Source organism: Quercus lobata, chromosome 9 (genome assembly GCF_001633185.2).
Source record: "Quercus lobata isolate SW786 chromosome 9, ValleyOak3.0 Primary Assembly, whole genome shotgun sequence".
In the NCBI taxonomy this organism is placed as follows: Eukaryota; Viridiplantae; Streptophyta; class Magnoliopsida; order Fagales; family Fagaceae; genus Quercus; species Quercus lobata.
Genome location: NC_044912.1, coordinates 22,859,474 through 22,863,413, shown reverse-complemented (window position 1 = coordinate 22,863,413; position 3,940 = coordinate 22,859,474).

Here is a 3,940-nt window from a genome sequence, read left to right as displayed (position 1 = left end):
AATATTCATTCTTCTCAATTTTTTTATTATTTCTCTCAACTACCCTTTTCATACGCACGCTCTCTCTCTCTCTCTCTCTCTCTCTCTCTCTCTCTACCCATTTTCTATGATTTGTTGCTCTCTCTCTATACCCATTTCTGAACACAAACCACCTCTCCCTCTCGGTCTAATCCACACCCTCGCGATCAAATCTCCATAGACAGCTTCACCGCCATCTCAAACCCCTCACTTTCTCTTGCTCCTTCTCTTCCACGCTTATTGAGAATAAATATCAAACACCTTCACTGCAAAATCAGCAAGACCTGCACTCACTCCTCAAACAAGACCCAATCTCCACTTCCTCTCGGTCAAGCACCGATCAAGCAAGACTCACAAGCACCGATCAAACAAGACCCACAAGCACTGATCAAATAAGACCCACAAGCACCGATCATTCCAGTCAAGCACCGATCGTTCCACAAGAACTGATCGTTCCAGTCAAGCACCGTGATTTATCTCTCTGTTGGTTTGTCTGTGTGGGTTTGTTTATGTGTGGGTGTGTTTGTGTACCTCTGTGTTGATTTGTCTGTGTGGATGTGTTTGTGTGTGGGTGTGTTTGTATGCATCTGAGGAAAAAGAAGATGAGGAGAGGAGAAGTCATTGAGTTTGTTGTGCATGGAGAAGAGAGAGAAAAAAAGGTGCGAACATGAAATTAATAAAATAATAAATACACATGCTATAGTAATCATGCATATATGCACGGTTACTGTAGTAATTGTGTATTTATACACAAGTTTACACCCATTGATGTGGGTGATTTTTTGCTCAAATTGTGTAAAAGTAGTTACTTTTTCCATTTTGCACATTTACGCACAAACTGATGCAATTGCTCTTAGAAGAACCAATTGTTCACAGGTTGCAAAATAATTTGGAAACCCACACCCAAATGGAGAATTTTTTTTTGAGGTTTTGCTTGTAAAATAGCAATTAGAGCGTGTTTACACCCCCGAATGTTAGTGCTTTAAGGTAGGGGAACACCTTGACTTGCAATGAATCTATATAATATATATATATATATATACACAAACATACATATATATATATATATATATATATATATGTTTTGTCTATCTAAAAAAAAAAAAAACTTGAGGGCCAAACTTGAGAATTAATAACTTAGTTGTTGTGTCCTTAACACAATTCTAAAATTTAGCCCCAATATTAGCAAACATAGTCCAAACAACAACAAGATTTGGCTAAATAATAGCAAATGAGAAATATATTCAACAAAAAGCCCATTAAAAAATAAAATAAAAACCCTATTTATTCAAATTCGTATTGGTTCAACTCATTCCATAAAAATAATATTTAATTTCCTTTTTCTTAAAAAACAGTACCAAGGGAAATATTGTAGCCTTATAAGTTTTTCTCAGTGGCTCAGCTCACAGTTGCAACAGGTATCATCCATTGCTCTCTCTCTCTCTCCATTTTTTCTTAATTTATCATTATTTCATACTCTCTCACTTTGTTACTCTCATTTCAACATTCTCTATTTTCATCACTTTATCTTTCATACATACTTTTTTGTTTTCTAATTTTTTTAATAAAAGAAAATTATAAAACATCATGTAACTCGATATTTTATTTGATAATATCGATATATTTAAGTTCTTTTTTATTTTAAATTCTCCATAATTTAAATTTCTTAATGACTATTCTAAGAAAAATTCTTAAAGTCGCCATTGCTCCATGGTCCACAAACACACGAGTAAAGGTACACTAACCCCACGATATTATTCCAACATCGTTCTTGTTCTCATATTTGAATTTCTTCCTTTTCTAATAAATGAGGTTCACCACGACATCATTTGTTGTGCGCTGAGAGAGAAATAGTTCATTGCTTGCCTTTCATTTTTTTGGTGTGACAAACCCAGTTTTTTTACGCCGCTAGTCCCACAGAAAGCTTGGACCCCACACCATCTCTCCACTCGTCACAATGCATTTAGTCCTTCCTTTCAACTTTCCAAATCTCCTGACTCTCAAAAAAAAAAAAAAAAAAAAACTTTAAGAACAAACAAAGAAGCTCACATGAACTATCTGTTAAGGTACTTTTTTTTTTTTACATCTAATTTTATTTGAGTACCACCTATTTATACCACTAATAAGTTATTGGGTTTTCCCAAATATTTCATATCTCATTATCTAAATTGGATCATGACATAAAAGATCACAAAAATCCCAAAAACTAATATTTTATCCAATTTTATTATCATTATTTAGCTAAGCCCAAAACCGGCCCTATGAGCCCAATACACACATCCTATTCTATTTAAAGCCCAAGAATACTTATTCTTGGCAATATTTGAAAAGCCCACGATTCAAATCCATGACAAAACAATTTTATCAATGGAATTCAAATCCATAATCAAAGCCCATAGTTTAAACCCATGGCAATTTATTTATCCAAAGCCCAATTCTCATTGGCAACATCAAAGCCCAATTCTCATTGGCAATATCAAAAGCCCAACTTACGTTGGGACTATTAAAAGCCCAAGCTAACTACTTGGCACTATTTATTGAAAGCCCAAGGTTATCAATACTTGGCAAAATACTATATCATAATTATTTTACTTAAATTCCAATAATGAACAATACTTTAGATCCTTTAGCCTATTACTATAATATTACAAGCTCATGGAACTTATGAATAATCTACTCTCAAAACCCATGGCGATCATCTCATAAAAGCCCATGGAAAGACATGATTATTAGACCCATTTCATTTATTTATTTCATATTATAAACTCATGTCACAACATTCATAATATTTATTACCAAAACTTATGGTAATTATTCATCCTACATGTCCATTATGATTATCTATAGAGAAACTCATGAGAACATCACATTATTCCATTATAGTGATTGTTACCATATTTAAAACCCATGGTAAATATTATTCTCAACAAAAATATTGGAGGTCATTATTAAAAAAAGCCTCAAAGAAAATATCATTTACAAAGTAATCCATAGCAAAAATTATGAGAAACTATACAAGTTGTTATTTAAAGCCCATGGGAATTAATACCCAAAATCTATCATAAATATTTATTAAAGTTCATGCATTCATTTTATTTCTACTAACAACTAAAGCCCATGAGGAGTAAAAAACCCATGGCAAGCATGTCTTTAATGCCCATTTTTGTAGGCCCAAGAATCTCATGGAGTAGGGAACAAGCCCAAGCAAATAAAGGGCCATGTGGCCCAACTAAAGGTGCTGAAATGAAGCAAAGTTCCAGCCTAAAAAGATCACAGCAAGAGGCTAGAAAGTGGGCAACTAGCCCTTGTTCATCCCTAACCAAAGAAACAACTAGAGCCCCCTACAAGAGGGCCAAGCCTTTGAGGATGAACTAGGGGCTGTCCCATCAGTTTTCTGCCACCCTCTACTTGAGGTGAACAGTGTTTAAGGGCTGTCATATCAGCTGAAGTCAAAAGGATGAAGGGACTCTATCATCTTCCTCAAGACTGCACCTCCAACGGCAGGGAAGCTGAAACCAAATTATCCAAACTTCAAAAAATTGATACTATAAATGTTAAAAACGTTCAAGACGTGATTCATGTGCCAAGCCCATGAACCCTAAAGGGGAAAAGTTGGGAACATGTGGTTTGGAGGGCATAAAGGGATCTCTAGCAGAACCTTCTGAAGCGGGCTTAAACTTTGACACTTGGCTTAGGGTGTTGAATCCTACTTCCTATGGTCCAAATCTCAGTAACAACACTAGGATTCTTCCTTAATACTTGCCTCAATCCCATTGGTTGAACACAATCTCAGCAATCTTAGCATTTAATGCAAGATTACTCCAAATACTACGTTGCCCAAAGAAGCAAAACAGCCCCAAAAGCAAATCTCCCATTTTTAGGCCAAATCCAGGTTATTAATGCAACTGCCTGGCTCCCTTGA